The sequence below is a fragment of the Sphaeramia orbicularis genome, chromosome 7, assembly GCF_902148855.1.
Source record: "Sphaeramia orbicularis chromosome 7, fSphaOr1.1, whole genome shotgun sequence".
In the NCBI taxonomy this organism is placed as follows: domain Eukaryota; kingdom Metazoa; phylum Chordata; class Actinopteri; order Kurtiformes; family Apogonidae; genus Sphaeramia; species Sphaeramia orbicularis.
In genome coordinates, this window is record NC_043963.1 from 6,117,663 (window position 1) to 6,144,476 (window position 26,814).

The following is a 26,814-nucleotide window of genomic DNA, read 5'->3' on the forward strand; positions in this document are numbered from 1 at the left end:
AAATTTTTCATTAAAGGAGTGATTTTTTTTTTTTTTTTTTTTTTTTATGGAATTCTTCATTTTCCAATATTTCCCTGTGGTCTCCATAAACCGTAAATGCTCTGCTTGGGTCTGAATTCTTCATTCATTCAACTCCACAGGTCCATCTTCAACCCTATTTCTGAGTAATGACACCAGAAACAACAGCGTGTGTATTTACGCCGTGTAAAATAACACGCCATTAGCACAATTAGCGGTTAGGGTTAGGGTTAGGTTTTGGGTTAGGGTTAGCGCGATTAGCATCTAGCACGATTCAGGGTTAGGGTTAGCGATTAGCATGATTAGCAGTTAGGTGCAATGACCTGCTCTACCTCCCAGTGTTTTATTTTAAATGAATGTGCAATAACCTGTTATACCTCCCAGTGCTTTAATTCAAATGTGCAATAACTTGTTTTTACCTTCCAGTACTTTTCTTCTTCTTCTTCTTACTACTATTATTATTATTATTATTATTATTATTATTTTCTGATACAGTATTCTATTTTACAAGTGTGTATTTGTGTTTGTCTGTCCAATAACTTTTTTTTTTTTTAATGTTTTAGCTGTGTTAATGCTTACCTGTGTTTATGTTTTGTTTCTGTTTTTGTTCATGTCTTTTTTTCTTTGGATTTTGTGACTCAGGGAAATGCACAAGAATTCCAATGAACCTATACTGTGACATATCTGTGCAAATGGTAAATAAATTCTATTCTATTCTATTCTATTCTATTCTATTCTATTCTATTCTATTCTATTCTATTCTATTCTAGGCTTAGGGTTAGCAGTTATTGATTAAATAACACATGAAAGGATGAAAATGCATACGTATAGCACGCCAAATGCAATAAACTGGCGTCACATCCAACGCGATTTCATGAGATCAGTCTGGCAGAAAGGTGGTTTGGAGCGCTGGCCCTTTAAATGCACATGAACCACTTCAAGCCCCACCCCCTCCAGGTTATTGGCTGTGCTGCTCAGTCCCGTTCAACCAACAACTGAACATTTTAGGTAATGGGTCCAAGTTTGGACATATTTTCAGTCTGGACTACAACCGCTGCTGCTGACAAACAATTATGGAGAAAAACTGGAGAAATGTTCATCTGAAGTCTAGACCTGATATGAGCAAATGTGGAGACGGAACTAGTTATAAAATGTAACAAATTAAGAAGGAATTCAAACAGGTTGTAAACATCCACTGGATTTTTGCCCAAATGAATCTAAAGATAGTTTTGCAGCAGCTGGAGGGTTCAAATTCAAACTGTATGAACTATTAGGGTCCAAATACACAAATAAATGAACCACAGACTAAGAAAAGTGGGTTTAGACGAATATGAGCCCTTTAAAGATGTGTTAAATAGGGATAAAATGACTAAACAACCACAAGCTCGAACTGCCTAAATAAACCCTGACAGGATGATTAGGATTCAGAGCTGGAACCCCCTGTTGATGACTGATCAGATTCGTTTGGTACCTGATGGTTTGATGAATACATCCTTACCCGTCCATAGAGTCCACGTCCAACGGTCAATACGCCCTGATCGTTTCCATTTTCATTTACTTGCATTTCCCTGTCATTCAGTCGGTTATTTCAATCTCTCTGTCATTGTGTCAGGATGCAGGTGACGGGAAACGATAACAGAAACTAGACTCATTTCCTCTCATCCAGTTGTTTAATAAAAGAGAAAATGTCCGCCTCGTGGTCAAGTCTCAGTTTACGTCCATATGTGTTAGGATTCATGATATAAGTAGAGGAGACTTAGATGGAGTTTCATAAAAGGGTATTCTTACGTCAACACGGAAGTGATCATATCCGCTATATGGACAAAAGTATGTGGACATGTTGAATTCAGGTGTTTCTTTTCTAACAGGGGTCTGGGATACAAAACAATAATGACTAATGTCAGAGTATACAGAATATAGTTTTATATTGGGATAAAGATCATTGCATTGGTTAGTTTGGGTTAAATTGTTATCTTTGTTTCTAAAATGCCTCAGAGGTGGTTTTGACTTAAGTTCTCTCAGCATTGATTGTTTTTGTTTGTTTGTTTGTTTTTTTAATCCATGACTGATTTTAAATGTTCTTCCTCTAAATTTCTAAAATATTTTTCATGCTCTGACTGTAAATATTAGTTTTCTACTACAACTACCCATCTACTTTCTTTCACATCTCACTTAAATTTTAAGAAAATATTGATGTTCATAAATTAAATGGACATAAATATTGGGATACATCATGTCTACAGCTGCAAAATGTCCTGTTCATGAGGATTTGAGATTAAAATATCAATATTTTTTTGCTTTTAGAAATTTAGAGGTAGAACTTTTGAATTTTTTTTATCTTTAATTTTCTAGTGAATTTTTGTTTCAAGATGGTGAGAAACATATGCTAACACTGCAGCTGCATTTTAGTTTATAAATGTAAAATTTGTTTGCATATGTATAGAGAGATACAGCACATGTAGGAATGTCATGTAAAGTTCTCGAGAAATCATTGTATCCCAGACCCTTGTTAGAAAAGAAACACCTGAATTCAACGTGTCCACATACTTTTGTAAGTAATAATAGTGTAAATTAAATTCAGATAAATCTGGAACAGGTTCAAGTCTTAAAAAACCTCATGTACCACTGAATATATCTGGGGTTTTGCAGAAGCAGTCGTACTGATGTTCTGTTCTGTAGTCGCTTTTCCATTGGACATCTGCACAAAACTTTACAGATATTTACTAAATGTTGAAAAACAGAAGTGCATAATGTCCGTTTTTTCATTAAATCACAAATGCAATGATTTGTTTATTTATTGAGATGACACGAGAAGTCATTCCATAAACATGGCAACGAACATAAAAGTGGTGTTGATTTACAGATATATTAATTATTATTATATATTACTCTCTATCTCGTACTAAATTTAAAAATGATTCAGTTTCCTGGTGTGTCCACACATACCACACCATGTTTGTTTTAAAACTCTTCTTCTTCGCTTGTTGTAACGTCCATCAACATCCGTTTTTTTAATTCACATCTTCACAGACTTTCCATTGCAGTTCCACGTGATATACCGATTGTGCTATGCCTGAAAAGCCACCTCTTGCCAGCGCAAAAACTTTTAATTGAAAAATGACAGTTTTGCTGAAACTGTCATTTTACCATTAGGCAAATTTTTATGTGCAAGTTATATTCGTGCAATCTGAGGGTCAATGGAAAAGAGACTAGTGTCAAAACTGACTTGGTTTCACGACATCTTTGAACACCAAAAGAGGCTGTGCATTTACCCATAGTACAGCTGTGGTAACACCAGTCCTAAGTGCTGGTTGGATGAAGTTTCCAGATACAGTCTGGGGTCAAAATGTAAAATTCAAGAATTAATGATAGAATGGGTTTAACTCCAAAGGAATATTAGTGTCAGAGCTACAGATCTACTTCAAACACTGTCTGCACATAATACATAATACACATAATAATACTGTCTGCACAATACATTCACTTCACAGGTTCTATCAGTGGAACATTTATACATCTACTGGATAAATGAACATAAACCAACATATATGTGGAAGAACACACCATCATATACCTTGAAAACATTAGCAAACCAGCAATTTGGTCATTTGTTTTCCAAGTAATCTTATTAAAATACGTAACATTTAACACATTTAATCTCTGAAGCTGAAATTGTATTGTAAAATTAAAATTGTAGACCAGTTATGGTCATAAAACTCATCCTCTTTGCTTGTTGTAACGACCGTCAACATACGTTTTTTTAAATTCACGTGACTGGTTGCAAAACAAGGTCTTTACATTGCAATTTTGCGTGATATACCAATTGCACTATGCCCGAAAAACCACCAGCGCAAAAACTTTTAATTGAAAAATAAGAGTTTTTGGCAAAATTGTCACTTTTCCATTAGGTAAATTTTTATGCGCAAGTTATATTGACGCAATTTGAGGGTCAATGGAAAAGAGACTAGTGTCAAAACTGACTTTACTTCGCGGCATCTCTGAACTCCAAAAGAGGCTGTGCATTTACCCATAGTACAGCTGCGGTAACATCAGTAACATTAGCATTAGCATTAGCATGAATCTGTGTTATTGCAGGAGAATAATGGTTGTCATTATTGTTTTGTATCCCAGACCCCTGTTAGAAAACAAACACCTGAATCCAACGTGTCCACATACTTTTGTCCATATGTGTACATTGTATCTATAACTGAAACTGTTGTGTCACTTCTATCAAACTGGTGTTTTTGCCTCGAGGCCTTTTTACATGAATTATAAATCAGCTGTATTTATATCATTTCTGTGCTGTTTTGTTTTTTAATGACCCTCCGTCTCTGCAGATGAGATCGCATATTCATCATCGTCGCGGCTTCACGTCGTCCATTACCGTCGCATCATTTCAGCTCACCTGGACGCAGACAGACAGGTGAGCGCCGTCTGCGTTCCGCCCGCTCGGTGGCGTCTGATTGGCTCTCGTCCGACAGGTCACAGCAGGTGACACCAGACAGAATCATAAACTGTTGGGGTCGTCATGGTGACCGCGGAGAGTTTAATGTGATGTGAAGACAGCGTGAAGAGGCAGAGTGATGGGAGTGTGTGTGTGTGTGTGTGTGTGCGTGTGTGTGTGTGTGTGCATGTGTGTGTGTGTTATCAGTCGTCATCTTATCTGTGACCACAATGCACCACTGCCATAACATGTGTGTGTGTGTGTGTGTGTGTAATATGTTCATGCATTCATTCATCGGTGTGTGTTGGAGCTCAGCTGGGAGTGTTTGTCCACTTCTCATCAGGAGCCTCATGTAATATTAATCACATTCTCCGTCCGACCTGAGGCTGTGTGTTTGCTCTTTGTGTGTTTTCTCTTTGTGTGTTTGATTGATGTGTGTGTGCAGTGGTGCATGTGACCCCGTGTGTGTGTGTGTGTGTATGTGTGTCATTTTATTTCATGGCATTAAATCGCCTCCTCACTGAGTTTCACCAGAAATAATCAAATGAAACCAAATAAAACTCCAATAATCAGACAAACAGGTGATGAGTCGCAGATTCAGGGTCTGATTTAAAACGACAAACAGGAAAATAAAATAAGTCTTGACCTGTTTATTTACATCAGGTTAAATGTTTCTGATAATATCAAAATACACAGAATTATGTCATTTTTAATTTAATATAATTTAATTTTATGAGTAATTAATATTTTTATTAACCCTTTCATGCATTAATTATGTGAACCTTAGTCAAGATTTTTTTCTGAGTGTTTTTATTCCTCTTTAGGCATGAAAAAAAAAAACAATGTGATGGAAAAATTTTTCATGAACTTGTTTTTCACGGAGTTACAAAAATGTCCACTCAGCTGGACACCATGTGCATAACCCTTTCATGCACGAATTATGAGAACCTTAATCAAAATTTTTTCCTGAGTGTTTTTATTCCTCTTTAGGCATGAAAAAAACATTGCGATTGAAAATTTTCTTCTGAAAAATAAATAAAAATAAATAAATAAAATAAAAATAACCTAAAAAAAAAACAAACAAATAACAAAAAACACAAAAAACAATAATGAAAAAAAAAAAATTCTTATGAGCCTATTTTTCATGAAGTTGCAAAAATGTCCACTCAGCTGGACACCATGTGTTTAATTTTTGACGCACAGAAACATGTATTTACTGATAAACTGTGTGAAAACTATGGAGAGGGCTTATGATTCTGGGGGTTCATGCTCAAGAGAGATCTACACAATGTTACCAATTCATGTCAGAAAAGATATGTAGTGTCTTAAAACTTTAATAAAGATATGTGTAAAAACAAAACAAAACAAAACAAAACAAAAAACCCAGAAAAGAACAACAAAATCCATGAATATACAAGAGAACAGCTGTAGAATAGCTCTCCACCGTAGTGACCAGTATGCATGAATGGGTTAATTTTTTGAAGCAAAGAAACATGTATTTAAAACGCAATATCAGAAAGTGATAAAACTGTGTGAAAACTATGGAGTAAGAACATTTTTAATGCAGCTAATCTGATGTTTTCTCACATATGAACATACTCTAATACTAGTTATTACTCACTTCATGTAGATAATATGCAAAAAAAAAAAAAAAAGCATTTTGTGTAAAGAAAAAAAAAATTTACAGTTTAATAACAATTAGCAATTGATTTACACTCTAACATGTTACTGCAGATCAGGTTTATTAAGAACAGGAAAGTTACAGTAATGGTCTGAATGTCAGTTTAAGTGGATGGTGCAGAAGTGTCCACTGTGTTGGCTGATATGGAACTAAAACAAAACCCATGAATATACAAGAGGACAGCTGGAGAAGAACTGTAGTGACCACTATGCATGAAAGGGTTAATACTGTCGACTGTTACTTTACAATGAAATGACAAAACCTGAATATACAGGATGTCATTGAACACAACATGACTTAAACTTTAATAGTAAATATGATTCCTATAAAGAAATACAGCAAAACTAAGGAGAAAAAAACTGTTATTTTAAGGGGAAAAAAGTTGGGATAATGCAAGAATAAAGTCATATTTTTTCGAGAAAAACAGGATAATATGATGTAATTTTATCTGTTGAAGTTTCTCAACAGAAATGATATAAATACGCTTTAGTTCAACAGGTGGAATCAACAACATTCAGATTAAAAATCTCTCAAAACAAAACAAAGAAAGAACAATTAAACATAAGAAATAACTATATACAATACGTAGGTATATATAATTAAAGATGACCAGATTAATTAATTAAAGAAATCGTGTTGCATCAAATGGTAACAGTTGGTTTATTATTAAAATGAATGTTTAATTAAATAGCCTCACAGCACCTGCTGCGTTCAGGTGCGCTGGTAAATTTAATATTTAATGATACTAAGAACCATGATATTATAAAAACATGACTTTTTCATGTTTTATCAGATTTCTGTCCTGTATGACAACTATGTTATGATTTTAGTCTTAAAATATTATGGGTTTTTGTCTTCAAATATAATGATGTTACTTTTCTCCCCTAAATATTACGACTGTATTTTTGTATTTTTGTGAACTTTTTTCTCAAAATGTTACGACTATTCTTATAATACTGTGATTTTTTTGGTCAAAATTTTACTTTATTCTTGCAGTATTGTCATTTTGTCCAAATATTACGGCTTTATTTTCAGATCATTTTGATTCATTTTTTTAATATTATATCTTTACTGTAAGAACATCATTTTTTTCAGTAGTTAATGACCAATCAACTAATCTAATTTAAATATGATACATATATTACCATAACCAGAAAAATATACAGTATCATTAAGTATCTGACCTCATCTAATGGCATTTTATGATTGTTTGTGACTAAAATAAAGATAGAAATGATTGTTTGTAGTTAAATCAATGAACTAAACACTTTAACGATCCATATATTTAAGGAGAAAAATATATTTAGTCAGTGATTTTACCAAGTTCATGCAAGAATAGACACATTAATCATCTGTATCATGGTGATTTATGTGAATCATGTTATTTTGTGAACTTTTTTCTCAAAATACTGTAAATGTTTTAGTCAAAATATACCTTTATTGTTGCAGTATTGTCAGTTTCTTCCAGATATTACCGCTTTACTTTCATAAAATAGACATTTTTTTCCTCAAAATATAATATAGTCACTGAGAATATCACAATTGTCTGTCAATTAATTGAATCATTGACAATGAAACGATCAGTCAGTTAATTGTTGCAGCTCTACATTGAAATATGTGATAGATTATTGTAAAAAAAATTTTTTTAACTTTTTTCAGCTAAAAAAGAAAAACATATAACTATCATTGTGTTTGACTTAATTTAATGGCATTTTATGATTGTTTGTGACTAAAATAAAGACAGAAATGATTGTTTCTAGTTAAATCAATGAACTAAACACTTAAACGATCCATATATTTATGATGAAAATATATTTGGTCAGTGATTTTACCAAGTTCATGCAAGAACAGACAAATTAATCATCTCTATCATGATGATTTATATGAATCATTTAATTTGGTGAACTTTTTTCTCAAAATACTGTAAATGTTTTAGTCAAAATATATCTTTATGGTTGCAGTATTGTCAGTTTCATCCAGATATTACAGTTTCACTTTTATAAAATAGACATTTTTTTTCTCCAAATAGAATATATTCACTGAGAATATTACTATTTTCTGTCAATTAATCCTTGACAAGTCAGTTAATTGTTGCAGCTTTACGTTGAAATATATGATAGATTATTGCAAAAAATTAACTTTTTTCAGCTAAAAAAGAAAAAAATATATACACTATTATTGTATTTGACTCCATCTAAGGATATTTTATGATTGTTTGTGACTAAAATAAAGACATAAATGATTGTTTGTAGTTAAATCAATGAACTAAACATGTAAATTCATAAATTAAATCATACTGAGTCTGTGATTTCTCCAAGTTCAAACACCTGTATCATCTGTATTTCATGCCTTCTGCTACTAACAGTGATATTTATGCATGTTTTTATAGTTTAAGATGCTTTCACTGAGTCTCTTTGTTCAGGATCATCTGGTTAATTGATTGGTGATAATAAGCTGCTAATATCTTTATAATAATAAAGCGATAACTGTCTGACTTTTACAGCTGAAGCGTCTGCGTCTGTTCCATTGTGTCCCGTTCACTTGTGCGATGTTGTGTTTTATTACATGCTGTTACATTCAGGGTGTGGTGAAGTGTGTGTGTGTGTGTGTGTGTGTGTGTGTGCGTGTGCGTGTGTGTGTGTGTGTGTTGTTTATCAGGTATGTGAGGCTTTTTCACCAGAAACAAAAGATGAAGGACGAGTGAAGAGGCTTTAAAAGGGGGGAGGAGTCGGGGAGAGGGGGCGGATGGGGGAGGCTGAGAGAGCGTGAAAAGCAGCTTGTAGAGAAACGAAGCAACCAGGCGGAGTAATGAAAAGAGGGGTGGGGGGGGCGGGGGGAGGTGAAAGGTGACACGCAGTAATTGGGAGGAAATGTGTGTGATGGAGAGAGAGAGAGAGAGAGACAGAAACAGAGAGAGAGAGAGAGAGAGACAGGCTGATGTCAGGGTTTGACAGAATAGTTTATAAACTGAGGGTCTGACGGTGGGTTTTCTGTTCTGGGTCCGGACGAAAACGCCAGTGGGTGTGTCACATGACTGGAAACGGTACCAAGATGATGCACCGTTATTCCAAAAGATGCGACTTTAGTGGAAGATGCATGAAAATCTGTTAAATTAAACCACTTTAGAGACTATATAAACTGAAATTAAACATATTTACATGAACAGATTACATATATTACATGTATTCACATACTATTTTGAGTAGAAACTGAAAACGGCACCAAGATGATGCACCGTTATTCCCTAAGATGTGACTTTACTACAAGATGCATGAAAATCTGTTTAATTAAACCACATTAGAGACCATATAAACTGAAATTAAACATATTTACATTAACAGATTACATATATTCACATACTATTTCTTTTTTACGCATATCTTTATTAAAGTTTTAACACATTAGATATCTTTTCTGACATGAATTGGTAATATCGTGTGGGTCTCCCTTGAGCATAAACGTCCAGAACCCCCTCAAGACCACCTCTGAATTTTGAAACAGCAGTGAAAGTAAATAACAAAACATATATTCACATACTACTATGAGTAAAAAATGGAAACGGTTCAAAGATGATGCACTGTTATTCCAAAACATGTGACTTTAGTAGAAGATGCACAAAAAAACATTGGATTAAACCACTTCAAATATTACATTAACTCAAAATAAACATGTTTACATAAACAGATTACATATATTACATATATTCACATACTATTTTGAGTAGAAACTGAAAACGGCGCCAAGATGATGCACCGTTATTTCAAAAGATGTGACTTTACTACAACATGCACAAAAACCCCATTGGATTAAAGCTCTTTAAATATTACATAAACTAAAACTAAACATACATTAACGGATTAAAAAAAATTGCACAAATTCACATGCTATTTTGAGTAGCAACTGAAAACAGTTCAAAGATGATGCACCGTTATTCCAAAAGATCTGACTTTATTTGAATATGCATGAAAACCCATTGGAATAAACCAGTTTACATATTACATAAACTGAAACTAAACTTGTTTACATTAACAGATTACATATATTACATATATTCCCATGTCTATTGGACTAAACCACTTTCTTTCTTTTCTTTCTTTGGTGAGGTCTTCATCACTAGTGTGAGTCTGCCTGCTCAAAAAACCACTTTAGCGACTAAATAAACTGAAACTAAACATATTTACTTTAACAGATTACATATATTACATTCTATTTTTTTTTAGAAACTAAAAACAGTACCAAGATGATACACTGTTATCCCAAAACGTAGATTATGCATAAAAACCCTTTGGATTAAATCACTTTAAATATTACATGAAATGAAACTAAACTTATTTACATTAACAGATCACATATATTACATATATTCACATACTATTTTGAACATAAAATGGAAACGGTTCAAAGATGATGCACCATTACTCCAAAAGATCTGACTTTAGTTGAAGATTCATGAAAACTCATTGGATTAAACCACTTTAGAGACAACATAAACTGAAACTAATCTTATTTATATAGAGAGATTACATATATTACATATATTCACATACTATTTTGAGAAGAAACTGAAAATGGTACCTAGATGGTGTACCATTATCCCAAAAGATATGACTTAAGTAGAAGATGCACAAAAACCAACTGGATTAAACCACTTTATATATTACATTAACTCAAACTAAACATATTTACATTAACAGATTACATGTTAGCTCCTTTAGCACACAGATGCTAACTGAGCTAACGTTAGCTCCTTTCACACACAGATGTTATCAAAGAAAAACAGTTCAACCTTTTTTTTATTTAGGTTTAGGGGTTAAGTTATTCATGTTTCCTTTAAGTTAAGTTGTTATGTGTGTTTAAAAGCTGAATAAATACCGTAACAACGTAAAGGAAACACAACTAGTTTGCTAGCAACAGTGCACTACACCAGCAAATATTAGCTCATTTTTGACCATAGAAAAATCAAGCAGTTTTTATTGATATTCTTTAAGGTCAGATTATTAAACTAGTACTAAATACGTGGTATAAAAACAGAATATTTATAATTATTATTACATAAATTTCATATTAATTCCTTGTGTGAAAGTCTTTGTCCAACATTCTGTTTGTTGGTTTTGTAAAGTTCTAACACATTGCATTTGTCAGTGTCTGTGTGAAGTAGCCTATATAAAGGAGGAAAAACAAGTTTAAGAGCAAAAACAGCTTCTATGTTTTTATTTTTTCAATATTAGCAAAAAGATATTCTAAAAGAAACTGTGATATTTCTGTGATAATAATAATGAAACAAAAGAGAGACGTTCAAAGGCAGGACAAGAGGACTCATCTACACAATATAATATTCATTTTATCAACAAGTAGCCTACCATAACATAAGATGCAAACTAAGCTAATGTTAGCTCCATCAGCACACAGATGCTAACCGAGCTAACGTTAGCTCCTTTAGCACACAGATGTTATCAAAGAAAGATTGTTCAGTATTTTTTAAGGGTTAGGGGTTAAGTGTTTTATGTTTCCTTGAAGTTAAGTTGTGTGTGGTTCAAGGCTGAATAAATAATATAACTATGAAAAGGAAACTCAACTTAAAGTGGTTTCAGATATATTTTTCATAGCTAACTAGTAACAGTGTGCTAAGCTAGCTAATGTTAATAGTTAATGTCTGACCTTAGAGCAAAAGATGGAGTTTTTATTGATATTTATTAAGGTCTGCCTATACCTAGCTTATATTTATTATTATTATTATTATTATTATTATTATTATTATTATTATTATTATTACTATTATTATTATCATTGTTATTATCATCATCATTATTATTATTATTATTATTATTATTATTATTATTATTATCATTATTATTATTATTATTATTATTATTATTATTTGCATGTTATATTATTTTTTTGTGTAGAAATCCTTCTTGTCATGGGGTCAGAGGTCAAACTAAATAGTGACTTGAACCTTTACTACACATTTAGTTCAGTGTTTTTTGTGTTGCACATATTTCCTGTATTTTCTTATTGCGTCTGAAGAAAAGACAATGAGAAGTAAATATTTATGATTATTTCAGTGCTGGAAAAACAACTAAGATAAAGATGGAATAAGATTTTCCTGTGTCGTTTCATTTTATTTTGCCCAGTTACAGTATGAATATTCTATTTTGGTATCAGTAACTCTGCTTTATGTGCTACTTTTAGACAGAGGCATAAACAGGTGGGGAAGCAGCTAGCTCATGCTGATGTCTGTTTTTAATACAGGTGATAATTAGACTGAACACATACCTGTTTCCTGTTCAACCTGCTAATTCTCACTGGGTTCAGATGTTTGGTTAATCCTCTCTGAAACATGTTTGACATCCTGAAAGTCAGAGAGTTTTCGCTGTTTTTTGCAGGTGAACCACCCCACTGTGAACCTGCTTTTACTTTTCACCTGTGTTTTAAAACATGACGTTAATCTGTGCTTGGACGGTTGGAGCGATGGTTAAAATCTGCCTCAAAATGCATCCTCAGACTTTATTTGCCAAAGGTCAGCTGTATTCAGTCCTGCATTTATGTGTTTTCATGATCCAATCTCATTATACAAACAGCTGTAACGCAAAATTATATCATGATAAACGTATTTATACCCGTCAATAGTAATAATTATGTTCATGTTTATGGATTTGGCAGATGCTTTTTTCCAAAGCGAATTACAGGGGAAAACCAATTAAATCACTCAATCAATCAAATTTTATTTATATAGCGCCAGATTGCAACAAAAAAGTTATCTCATGACACTTTATACATAGAGTTGGTCAAAACCAGGCTCTAAGCCAATTTACACAAACCCAACAGAATCCTGACAGAATCCCAGAATTAGCACAATAAATGCAAAGTTATTATTTATATACAGTTTAATGGTTGGTTTTGTGGTTTTAAACCAACCTTTTGTGAACATTTTCATGATCACTGAATTAAATATAGGAACATACCTGATTTATTTATTTGTATAGCACAATTCATACACAGGGCAATTCACAGTGCTTTACAATAATAGAAAAATGACAGGTTAGAAGCACACAATTACAATTAAAACATAATCACATTATAACACATCATAGATCACAACGTATATAATAATCACTTAAAATAAAGTGAAAGAGAAGAGTGTGGTTCAGTTGTTATATGCGCAGTTGAACGGAGATGTTTGGGTTTTTTTTCAATGAATAATGCACAGAATAATATTATAAAAAATGGTGTGTGGAGAAAAATTAATTTGTTAATCACCACAAAATAATTGTAGGTCTCTGGAAACCAATAACATTATAATGGCCAATAACATAGTAATTTTGGCCATTTTAATGCAATAAAGCCAATATTGTAATAAAATATTTGAGCCAATAAGGTAATAACATTTTGTAATGTAATAAGTTATCTATATTATCAAAGGATATTTTTTTAATGCTAGGTGAATAACTTAATAACTAGCCAATAATGTAATAACTTATTGCATAAATGGTAAAATGCTATTATGTTTTTGTCTTTATTGTATTTAAAATAGCCATAATTATTACATTATTGGACATTATTACATTATTGGTTGCTACAAGGTGTTTAAGGATTAAAAGGTTTTAGGTTTTTTTTTTCTAAACCAAATATACAAAAACAGAAAGATAGTGTCATATAATCCACAAAAGTAGAGGATCAGACCAGAGATTTATGCAAAATATGACTTAACTTCAACTACATAGAAAATCCTTTAGTAGTGCAATAAAAGCAGATGGGATGGAATACATTATATATACAGCTCTGGAAAGAAAGAAGAAACCACCGCAAAATGATCCCTTTCTCTGATTTTTCCATATGTTTGTATGTGTTTGAGTAAAATGAACATTTTTGTTTTATTCTCTAAACTACTGACAACATTTCTCCCAAATTCCAAATTAAAATATTGTTATTTAGAGCATGTATTTGCAGAACACGACACAAGGTCAAAATAACAAACAGATGCAGGTGTTTTCAGACTCAAATAATGCCAATAAAACCAGTTCTTATTCATTTGTAAACACAATACTAATGTTGGAACTTGGTAAAAGTTCAGACATCAATATTTGTTGGAATAACGCTGATTTTCTTATTTGTTCTTTTTTAATAAATAGAATAAAAAATAACCCTGATTTTCAATGTCAGCTTTCTCATGTCTTGGCTCTCCTCCATTGCTGTTGGTTGACTTTATGCAGCTCCTGGCACAGAAATTCCAGAAGCTCAGACACGTTTGATGGTTTGTAATCATTCATGTTCCTGCAGAAGTTTTCAAAGTGGGTTCAGGTCTGGAGATTGTTCTGGCCATGACAGGGTCTTCATCTGGTGGTCCGTCATCCACATCTTTATGGACCTAGCTGAGGCCAGGAGCATTGTCCTGATAGAAGAACCAGTCCAACTCAGTTTGGGAACACTGAAGTCCAGTTGTTTCCAATAGTTATTTTTGGATTCCAGTTACTGTTGCAGTACTAAGGGCACTGTTTTTGTCTATTGTTGCCTATTGGTAGTCATATAAAATAATAATTTCTATACAGCGATCATAAGGAATAGAGATTGGGGGTAGGAATATATACATTTTTATGTCTTCCTACTCCTTTTCCAGCATGTTTAATTTAACCCTTTCATGCATAGGTCACTCCAGTGGACAGTTCTTCTCCAGCTGTTCTCTTGTATATTCATGGGTTTTGTTGTTTTAGTTCCATATCAGCCGACACAGTGGACACTTATGCACCATCTCATACCCTGACATTCAGACCATTACTGTAACTTTGCTGTTCTTGTAAGCCTGATCTGCAGTAACATTTTTTAGTGTAAATCAATTATTTGTTAGACAAGAAGGTTTTTTTTTTTTTTTGCATATTATCTCCATGAAGTGAGTAATTACTAACATTAGAATATGTTAAAATGTCAGAAGACATCAGATTAGCAGCCTTAAAAATGTTTTTATTTCATTGTTTTCATATCACTTTCTGATATTGGGTTTTAAACACATGTTTCTTTACTTCAAAAATTAAATGCATGGATATTTTTGGAACTCCTTACAAAAAAAAAACTCACTCGCATTGTTTTTTTCATGCCTAAGGAGGAATAAAAACACCGAAGAAAAAAATCCTGGCTAAGGTTCTCACAATTCATGCATGAAAAGATTAATTTCATTTATTTATTTATTTTTTCTTTTGTTCACTTATCAACCTTTTATGTATCATTACTGATGTTTTGTTGGTTGGTTTTGTTTTGATTTCACTGTATACATGTTCAGAATAAAGATTTAGATCAATCGTTAGAGGATAGTGATGGCCACATTAGTGGTATTTAACTTCTTCTTAAACAAGACATGGATCAGGTGTTTTTTCAGTAAAATAAAGTGTGTTTGTGTTGGAATTCAACAGATACAGGAATGGAATGGGTGTCACACATGCACACATGATGATTTCACAGGAAACTGCAGTGGTCTCTTAATTTTTTCCAGAGCTGTGTATGTATATTTAATGATTTATATTATAATGATATACAATGAAAATGAATATGCCTTATATATTGATATATAAGGTGTTTTATTGACTGATTCCGTGCTTATATGGTGGTATCTTCAGGTAAACATGTCAGAGCAGCTCAGTTTATTCAGTTTGCAAAGACACATCATAAATCCACCCTTTTCCCTCGTAATGAAACCTTCCTCTATGTTTTCGCTGTAGATGAGTTTTAGCTTTTTCAATTCCATATTGATCAGGGAAGTCAGATTTGATCACTCGAGACACGTTTGTGGACGTATTTTAATTCCAGGCGTGAACACTTGATGTCGGATCTACAGAAGGACGTTAATTCAAGGTCTGAACGTGTGGATCATTTCCGTTCACCAACACCAAATACAAATACACTGTTGTTTTTAACCGTTGGAGGAAATTAAAGGAGCAGGAAATCAATGCACACTCCTTCTATTCATCGGTGTCTTCAAGGCTAAACGAACCGCCCGTGATGTTTGACACATGCCTCAGTTTTCTGCCATGATGGAAGAAGCCAGTGTTTGTGTTTTGAGAATAAACTACTGACGTCTGTCGATCTAACGTTTGGCAGCTTCGACACAAACTCCAAACGCTGAAGAATGTAAAGAAAGGCTGGTTTTATACACTGTTTTATGTACGATGGCAGTGATGGACAGAAGTCTGCATCCATGTGTTCTCCAGAGGGGTTTGAAGGAACATTTCAAATTCTCAGAATTCACTTCATCTACAGCTCAACATGGTCAAGGCTGTCATATTGATATTAAAGGTGTATTGATTGATTCTCTCCTTTAACTCATGTATGAATGAAGGCTTCCACCGTATTTGAGGTCATAGATGAGCTGCTTTAGTGACTAATACTGAGAAGGAAAGTCCGAGGTGATCGCTCCAAACACTGGAGAAAAATAGAATGTACTGTTTAATGTGTTCCCTTTACGTTTTCTTTTATAAAATAACCTTCAAATCACAGCTGTACGAGCAAAGACATACGTGGATATATAAATATGTGCTGATTATCTATTAATAGAAGGATGTTTAGTGTCAGGGTTGTTGTGAGGTGGTTTAAGGTAACGAGTTTTCATGGATCTTCTAGTAAAGTCACATCTTTTTGGATAACAGTGCATGATCTTTGAATTGTTTCCATTTTCTACTCAAAATAGTATGGAAATATATGTGAATATATGTAATAGTTAGCATCTTATGTATAGTATTTGTTGATAAAATTAATATTATATTGTGCAGATAAGGCCTCTTGTCCTTTTTGTGAACCTCTCTCTTTTATTTCATGATTATTATCACAGTTTCTTTTAGAATATCTTTTAGCTAACATTGAAAATATAGAAACATAGAAGTTTTCTCTCAAACTTGTTTTTCTTGTTGTACATATTTCACACAGACACTGACAAATGCATGTGTGAACATGAGAACTTTACAAAACCAACAAACAGAATGTTGGACCAGGACTTTTGCACATGGAATTAATATCAAATTTTTGTAATAATAATTATAAATATTCTATATTTATACCATGTATTCAGTACTAATTTAATAAATTAATCTTAATATCAATAAAAAGTCCTTGATTTGTCTAAGGTCAGACATTAACTAATATTAGCTAGTGTACCACACTGTTGCTAGCAAATTAGTTGTTTCCTTTATCTCGTTACGGTATTTATTCAGCCTTTAAACACACATAACAAACTAGCTTAAAAGAAACATGAAAAACTTAACCCCTAACCCTAAATTAAAAAAAAAAGATTGAACTGTCTTTCTTTGATAACATCTGTGTGCTAAAGGAGCTAACATTAGCTTAGTTAGCGTCTTGTGGTATTTGTTGATAAAATTAATATTATATTGTGCAGATAAGGCCTCTTGTCCTTTTTGTGAACCTCTCTCTTTTATTTGATGATTATTATCACAGTTTCTTTTAGAATATCTTTTAGCTAACATTGAAAATATAGAAGCATAGAAGTTTCCTATCGAACTTGTTTTTCTTGTTGTACATACTTCACACAGACACTGACTAATGCATATGTGTGAACATGAGAACTTTACGAAAACAGAACGTTGGACCTGGACTTTTACACAATGAATTAATATAAAATTTATTTAATAAGAATTATAAATATTCTGTATTTATACCCTGTATTTAGTGCTAGTTTAATAATCGAACTTTAATGAATATCAGTAAAAACTCCTTGATTTTTCTAAGGTCAGACATCAGCTAACATTAGCTAGCGTAGCACACTGTTGCTAGCAAACTAGTTGTGTTTCCTTTACGTCACTACAGTATTTATTCAGCCTTTAAACACACATAACAAGTTAACTTAAAGGAAACATGAATAACGTAACCCCTAACCCTAAATTAAAAAAAAAAGGTTGAACTGTCTTTCTTTGATAACATCTGTGTGTGAAAGGAGCTAACATTTGCTTAGTATCTGTGTGCTAAAGGAGCTAAAATTAGCTAAGTTAGCAACTTATGTTATGGTATTTATTGATAAAATTGATATTATATTGTGTAGATAGGTCCTCTTGTCCTTTTTGTGAACCTCTCTCTTTTATTTCATGATTATTATCACAGTTTCTTTTAGAATATCTTTTAGCTAACATTGAAAATATAGAAGCATAGAAGTTTTCTTTCGAACTTGTTTTTCCTGTTGTACATACTTCACACAGACTCTGACTAATGCATATGTGTGAACATGAGAACTTAACGAAAACAGAATGTTGGACCTGGACTTTTATACAGGACTGAATGCACAAAAAAGCAGAAAAATAAGCTAAATGTCATCAGTCATGTCACGCGAAATGTTACAATGTGAGACAGAAGCTGTAATTACAAAGTAGGTTGATGCAATAAAACTGACAGAAAAAACACTTTGTGCTGAAGCCAGATCCATAATGATCTGCACTGATGATCTGAGACTGTAAACAATGACTGCACTGTTACACACACACACACACACACACACACACACACACACACACACACACACACACACACACTAATGATCGTCTGCTGATCCTGCAGATTCCACTGAACGACCAATCAGATCGCTTCATCTCGCGCCAGCACCGACAAATCAGCTGCATCGACCACCGCTCAACGTCTGTTTCAGAAGTTGCTCTTAAAGTTGCACTGACCTGTTGAAGAAACCTGCAGCGTCTCTGGTGTCCAAACTGGATGGAGAGGAAGAGGAGGAAGAGGAGGAGGAAGAGGAGGAGCGTCCTTCATCAGGAGGATGGTACCTGGAGCAGCAGAAAACAGACGCTTTAATTCTGGTGTAAAAGTGCGATCCCCGCAGAGTCTCAGACATGTTAGTACTGACCCCGCCCCCCACCATATTCCCCGCCGTTTCACAGGCCGGTTGTGTTTCCATCCACTATTTTTATCCACCGCTGCTATTTTTGCCGGAGCGGCTCACATCTCCGAAGCATGACATTCACGTTCACGTGTAAATAAAGGCCTGTATGTACTGAGGACTGACTCAACAGTAATAAAGAAACATGATAAAAGTCTATTAGTGCTGACGGAGGAACGTTGTATCCCAGTGTGTTTACAACAGAAACTGCACAAACGCAACGTCACCGTGGGAACCAAGGTTATTATTGTTAACGAAAACTAAAGAAATGATGAAAACTGGAATTGTGAAAACATTTTTGTTAACTGAAATAAATAAAAACTTTAATTAAAAGAAAAAAATGATAACTAACTGAAACTGTATTGTGTGTTTACAAAACTAACTAAAACGGATAAAAATTATGGATAAAATTCCCTTCGTTTTCGTCTTTGTCAATGTCAGATTGATACAAAAGCAATTTATTTCACTCTAGCAATTTTAGCTAGTTACACCATATGGTACTTCATGGTCTGTTACTTGTTTAGAGTCATCTTCTGGTCCCCACTCTACCTGGAAACATGGAGAATAAAGTTGGGAGAAAGCAGCAGAGTCCTGTCTGGGATTTATTTGAATACGACAGAGAAGAAGAGAAAAGATACGACAAAACTAAAATTAATACTAAAACTAAACTAAAACTAAGCATTTAGAATAAAAATTCCACATTTTTCTCTTTGTTTTAGAACAAAAAGAAAAGTCAAGTTCAGGTCATTCACAAAAAATGTGAATGACCTGAACAAATCAAGGTTATTATCGTTAACGAAAACTAACAAAATGACGAAAACTAGAATTGTAAAACCATTTTCGTTAACTGAAATAAATAAAAACTATAATAAAAAAAAAAAAAAAAAACCAATAACTAACTGAAACTGTATTGTGTGCTTACAAAACTAACTAAAACAGATAAAAATTATGGCTAAAATTCCCTTCGTGTTCATCTTTGTCAATGTCGGAATGATACAAAAGTGATTTATTTAGCTGTAGCAATTTTTGCTAGCAGCACCATACGACACTTGACGGTCCGTCACTTGTGTTCACCTGTGGTTTCCAGTCGTCTTCTGGTCCCCACTCTACCTGGAAACATGGAGACTAAAGTTGGGAGAAAGCAGCAGAGTCCTGTCTGGGATTTATTTGAATACGACGGAGAAGGAGAGAAAAGATACGACAAAACTAAAATTAATTCTAAAACTAAACTAAAACTAAGCATTTAGAAAAAAACTCAAACTAATAAAAACTAGCAAACCTGCTCTAAAAATGAATTAAAACTAACTGAATTAGAGAAAAAATGTCCAATCTAAATAAAACTAAACTATAATGAAAAATCCAAAACTGTTAGAACCTTAGTGGGAACGCACTGAAAAACATGCAGGTTACAGCGACCGTATGATCGTCATCAGAGCAGGAAACACAAATCACAGTTAATCTGGTGAATCTTAGTTCGCATTTACATAAAGTTCAAAACAATTTGGCAACGTTCAAGAAACGAAACCAGTGTAGACAAATCTTAAAGCCGTAAAGCGCCGACAGCTGCCGTAAAGCCCTGGATTCCACAGACTTACACCAGATTCGCTCTAAAAATACTGAGTCAATACTTTTTCCAGGACTCACTCCGGTCTCGTCTGTTTTTATCCGGTCTGTCTTTAAAATTTTCTTGAATATATTGTACATTTGTGTTCGTTTTATCGGTTATTTTTGCTCTTTTCTGTTATATTTCCATCAGAGTGTGTGAAACTGACCATGTAAACTCATTTTAGTTCAGGGGCCACATTTAACTAAATATGATCCCAAGTAGGGGTGTAAGAAAATACTGGTTTGCGATATTTCATTTCACAATACTGTATCGATATAAAAAAAAATACTGTATCAATATTTTTAGGTATTTATTCAAATGCAGATATTGTGGAGGTTCATTTTCATTTTTTTTATTTTTCTGTTTTGTTTCACTTTATTCATTATTATTTAACACTCTTTTATTAAATAATGTTAGTTCCTTTGTTGGGATTGAACTAAAATAATGTTCTGATGTTAGTTCTGAACTAATAGAATATGAACATTTGAACAGGATCTTAAACTGTAACGTCTGTAAAATAGAATTTAAGTTTGAGCACAGGAACATTTTGCATATAGCATTAGATCCTGTTCTGATCAAATAAAAATGTGTTTAGTATTTGTGCAGATTTCTGGTGTAATACAATTCTTGAAGGAAATAATCATTTAAAAAAAAGAAACAAACAAAAAATTGCCTTTTTAACAGTATCGTGATATATCGTATTGCGATCCTAGTATTGCAATTTGTATCGTATCACCAGATTCTTGCCAATACACAACCCTAATCCCAAATGGGCTGGACCAGGAAAATAATAACATAATAATATTACTTTTCTCTATGTTTTAGAGTGAAAAAAGTAACATTACATAATGAAAAGTATGTTTACATCAACGAACTATCCTATAAAACAACATGAATAACATAAACAAAATGAAACTTCTTAGGAAAAATAAGTACAATTTTAACAGTATTATGCTTCAGTTTATCATTGACGTGCATTATAATGTACAGACCACAGTGAATCTACAAATACACAAAACATTTAATAATGGACAGAATATTGTTAAAATTGCACTTATTTTTCCTAAGACATTTCAGGTTGTTCATATTTGTTCAGGTTATTTTTTCTTTTTTTGATAAGAGATAGTTTGATTAGTATAAATACGATAAAATGACATGAAAATGTTTACATTTACAAAAAGAAACATTTCAAGTTGTGAGTATTTATAGGTTATTATAATCGTATTTTACTGGTCGGACCCATTTAAGATTAAATTGATCTGTATGTGGAACCTGAACTAAAATGATTGTTAATATCTTTGGTGTAATTTTTGCATTTCACAACCCTTGGTGGCCTGGTTTTGGCCCATGGTCCGCATGTTTAACATCTGTGATATACGGTCAAAAAAGGGGGGAAAAAATTACATTATTGCACAAATAAACTAACACTTTTTTTTGTTGTCTGATCAAACTCATGACCATACGTGCAGAAAATCCCATTATTTTCCACATTCCAGGATGTGATTTATGGACAGATGACAGCGACACTTTGGTTCAGACGCAGATCGATTGGATTCAAACACTGATCATGTTCACTGTCCAACTACACGAAGATAATAATCACAATGTTTCCACTTTTTACCAACGTTCAGCGTTTAATCCACTTTGTTCAGGATGTCAGTGTTTTATCCTCGTGTCCACTTTGTCCACATGTTTAGATAATGTGCAACGTTCAGAGTCTGAAGGAAAAACAGGAGTTCATTCATTCAAATCTGATTAAAATTAGATTAAAATCTGCTTGTGTCCATGTTATATCAGATCTAAATGATATGAAATGCTCCTTAAAACTTCAGACCAGGTGTTTATTAAGGTGATTTTTGTCAATTAATCACTGCAGATTTTTTTTAGTTCATTTTTGTTAATTAATATATTTTTGCAGATTTTTGGTGATAATTTTGTTAATGGTTTTTCCATTTGTTGATTTTTTTTTGGGGGGGGGGGTCTTGTTTTTTGCTTATTTTTATTCATTTGACTGGGGGAGAGTTATTTTTCCACTGGCATTCACTTTGTGGATTTTTTTTTTTTTTTTGCTAAATTTTATGTTGTTTTTAAAATTATGTTGTTAATGTCTGACTCTTTTGTCAGATTTTGTTCAGTGTATTTTATTTTGCTCGTTCTTTTGTACATTTTTATATACATTATTTGTTAACTTAATATATTTTTGTGATTATTTTGTTAATGGTTTTTCCATTTGTTGATTATTATTGGTCTTTTTTCGCTTATTTTTGTTCATTTAATAGATTATTTTGTTCATTTTGTTGGGGGAGGGTTATTTTTTACACTGGTATTCGATTTATTTATTTATTTACTTATTTAGCTTAATTTTATGGTCTTTTTTTAAAATTATGTTGTCAACTTCTGACTATTTTGTCAGGTTTTGTTCAGTATATTTTATTTTGCTCTTTTTTTGTACATTTTTTTTTCAAATACATTATTTGTTAATTTCATATATTTTTTGCAGATTTTTTTATGATTATTTTGTCAATGGTTGTTCAATTTGTTGACTATTTTTTGGTCTTTTTCTGTTTATTTCTGTTCATTTAATTGATTATTTTGTTAATTTTGTTTTGGTTTTTTTTGTATTTTGTCGACTGGTATTCATTTTGTAGAGTTTTTGCTAAGTTGTATGTCCTTTTTTTATTATGTTGTTAATTTCTGACTATTTTGTTCAGTTTTATTCAATGTTGTTTTTTTTTTTAAATTTTGCTCTTTTTGTGCATTTTTTTAATATGTGTAATAGATTATTTTCTTAGTTTCATGTTTTGTTTTGTTTTTTTATTATGTTGTTGATGCTGGATTTTATTTTATTTTTTTAATTTATCAGGTTGATTAATTTGCTTCATGTTTTGATCAAAAACCAGTTCAATCTTTCTTCTAATGGAATTGTCTCATTTCTTTTCTTTAGAGAAAACAGGTTTAGACATTAATTCCAAACGTTTGTCCACATTCTAGTTTTAATAACATGTTCTTCATCGTCTCTTTGGGATTTGATGTTTGTATTTATGTATGAACTATTCATTTTGAAGAGCTGCTGTCAATCAACTAATCAATTACCTGATAAACCCGTCCACATCCCTGTGGTTTCCAGGTCATAGTCGATGCGTCTGCTTTGTCTGATTGTGTATAAACCAATTACATGTGAAAAGATAAAGACAGAAATGGGAAAGTAATGAGCCAAGATGACGATTATTAAAGTGAATGAAGTCGATCGGGGCTTTATTCGTCCCCAGAGGAGCAGCGCTAAAAACGCAACATCAGATACTCACAAAGCAATTAAATATAATGCAACATAATAAAATCAAGCTCTTCTATTGGAGTTTAACTGCGGTGTGATGGAGGGTTTGGAGCTGCTGCTTTTGGTTCATGTCTGTTGCAGATCTTCAGGCGTTAATGGGTTTTGTCAGCACCGTTTTCTGCCTTAGATTGATCTAATTGTACCTGCAGGTAATCCAATAAAGCACAGATCAGTTCAATAAACCTTCGATGAAACAGATCCTGAAGGGAAAAGCCTCAAACTTCAGCTTCCTCTGTCAAATTAAAAGAAAAAAAAAACAAAACACTGGCTTTTTCATGGATTTAATTATGTTCTGTTAATTCAGAGAAAGCTGTAGAAAATTCACATAGAACAGAAAGCAGTTGGAAACAAATTTAACAAAATATGGAGCTTCTGTTACAGCATGTGAATATGTTACCAGGCCTGGAACTGGAAATACATTTTAGTTGTTTATATTGTTATTGACCTGTTCTTATTTATTTATTTATTTATTTATTTATTTATTTATTTATTCTTTCTTTCTTTCTTTCTTTCTTTCTTTCTTTCTTTCTTTCTTTCTTTCTTTCTTTCTTTCTTTCTTTCTTTCTTTCTTTCTTTCCTTCCTTCCTTAAATATACCACAATGTCACTGTCTTGACTGTCTTGTTATGTATGTTTTGCTTGGATTGCCTTTGTTTGTTTGTTTGTTTGTTTGTTTGTTTTTGTGTGTGTGTGTGTGTGTATGTGTGTGTGTGTGTGTGTGTGTGTGTGAAATTATGGGATGGACTTGATGAACTTAACTTGTTCACTTCTCTGACAAAGCTTAAAAAATGCCTTAAGTATAAAATCAATCAGGAATATTAAGTTGAGATGGTAAATATACAGAACAGGATTAGGGCCACTGGTAAAATAAAGAAATAAATTAAGGTCCGATATATATAGTATATTTTTTATTGTGATTTTTTATTATTATTATTATACTTTAAAAACAGAATTCTGACTTTTTTTCCCCTCAGAATTCTGACTTTAATTCTGAGTTTAAACTGAATTCTGACTTTAAATTCAGAATTTGATCTTTAAAGTCCAAATTCTGAGTTTAAAGTCAGAATTTAAACTCAAAATTTAAAGTCAAAATTCAGACTTTTTCCTCATAATAATAATAATAATAATAATAATAACAACAATAATAATAATAATGGAGCTTAATTTTTTTCCCCCAGTGCCCCTAATTCTCTTCTGTAGTAAATATGTTTTTGTTGTCGATTTTTTTATATAATGGGAAGGCTCGATGCTGTACACATTTAATTTAATGTAAGCAGTGGATCAGGTGAAAAGGATAGGCACTAAATAAACTTTTGCTTCTAGCCAGTTCCTTTTTTGTTTTTTATGCTTATTATAATTATAGTATAATTAGTGAGCTGATTAATGTAGAAACCAAAATAAACAATTCATTCATTCATTGCTATTATATACTATAAACTGTTATTAATATATATTGTTATATACTATATATGCTTTGCTTTGCATTCGTTCATTCATTCATTTTCTGAACCCCCTTTATCCTCACTAGGGTCATGGGGGTCACTGGAGCCTATCCCAGCTACTCATGGGTGAAGGCGGTGTTCACCCTGGACATGTCACCAGTTCATCACAGGACTGAACATATAGAGACAATTTAGATTCTTTGTTTTCAAATGTTCAAAATATATATTTAAAAAAACACATTTTAAAACTGTTAAAAATGAGGGGGAAATGGGAAAAATAAAAAAATATTTCAAACATGAAATCATTCTTTTGTGGACCAAAATATAATACAAATGACTATTCTTAACATGACAAACTGACAAAAGTGTCAAAAAACTCATTTTGAAACCATTTATGGCAGAGTGGAGGGTCCAGACACTGGTGCATGGAAGGGTTAATTTACTGTACATCTATTCTTACCACTGAGCCCTGCAACACAAGCCAAAAATAGTTTGGACCGGGGCATTTAGGGCGAGTAATGAGGTAAAAAGTTGCTCGGGGGCATCTGTGATGGACCATCTCTGACTCTTTGAATGTTTTAATGACGTTCTGCATCACAGAGGGTGAAATATCCAAATCCTTTCCCATCATTCTTTGAGGAACAATGACTGTGTTTACATGCACTAAATATTCTTCTGTTCTTTGCTCAAACTCCTGAAAAGACAAAATTCCTCAGAAGCTTTTTTATGTAACTATTAAAAATGAATATTCTAGTATGTTACTGTTCACATTCAGCTGATAACACTGGTACAAAGAAGGTTTGGACAGTTTGAACTGGTGGTAAATGTTTCACTGTGTGAGTTCTTCAGCCATGATCAAGAAGAAAAGACTTCAGCTCCAAAATAAAGTTACTACAGAAGAATCTAAAATGGAATACAGCTGACAGGCACTAGACACTGCAACAAAAAGCCTTGGATTCAGAAGTGGCTTTTCCATTGGACATCTGCGCCAAACTTTACCGATATTTACTACATGTCGAAAAAACAGAAGTGCGTAATGTTGGTTTTTCCATTAAATCACAAATGCAACGATTTGTTTATTTATTATCACGAGATGACACGAGAAGTCATTCCATAAACATGTCGACGAAGGTAAATATCATGTTGATTTACAGATCTATTTATTATTATTATTATTATTATTATTATTATTATTATTATTATTATTATTATTATTATTATATTACTCCTCTATTATCTTTGCTAAGTTGCTGTTTGTCGATCCGCAGTTCAGACTAAACTGTGACAGTTCTGACCTTGTTTGTTGGATTCAAACAGATCTTTAGTTCAACTACTGACGACACAAACCAAAGAGAAAACAGGTGATTAGTGGTTTTACTGTGGCTGTTTTCAGTCTAAAAACAAAGCTAAGCT

At 32.7% G+C, this 26,814-nt stretch overlaps 1 pseudogene; it reads right to left on the reverse strand.

Annotated features, from left to right (window-relative positions):
- LOC115422151 (plexin-B1-like) overlaps positions 1-18,976 on the reverse strand; it is a 175,101-nt pseudogene extending 156,125 nt beyond the window's left edge.
- Positions 18,977-26,814: the final 7,838 nt, after the last annotated feature.